We start from the raw sequence: 503 nt of genomic DNA, 5'->3' as shown, positions 1-503 counted from the left end.
GGCGACAAGAGTTGTGGTGAAAGTAATAACGAAAAAAAGAATATATAAATCCCCTTTCGGAAAGAGAGGAGGTCCTAACGCATTTTGTATCTACTTCTTGTGTAAGGTCATGGAAAAAAAGCTTTTAATTGTATAGTGCTACATTTTAATGTCACATGATCGAGCACCGTCCAGCAGGTGCGAGGGCTTTGTCTGTCATCAAACACTCTTGGACAAATAATCGAATTGCTTCTTCCGCCTTGTGTTTTAAAGATGCCACCAAGTGTATTACATGACTAGGTTTTAGTTATGCTTTTGATGAGTGAAGGAAACTAGTAAATGGCCATTGCTGTTCATTAATTACCATATCCAGCACTCCGCCCGCACATCATTTTGGTTTCTTACAGACTAATTGATCAGCCATCAGCTTACCCGTGCATTGACTAGATTTTACCCACACGAGGCATTAAAATCTCTGGAACTTCTGGGCGTTTAGTTATTTTAAGGGTAAACTTATAAAAATA

Source organism: Penaeus monodon, chromosome 21, assembly GCF_015228065.2.
Source record: "Penaeus monodon isolate SGIC_2016 chromosome 21, NSTDA_Pmon_1, whole genome shotgun sequence".
NCBI classification, from domain to species: Eukaryota; Metazoa; Arthropoda; class Malacostraca; order Decapoda; family Penaeidae; genus Penaeus; species Penaeus monodon.
The sequence above is the reverse complement of the archived record's forward strand: the minus strand, read 5'-3'. Positions refer to the sequence as shown.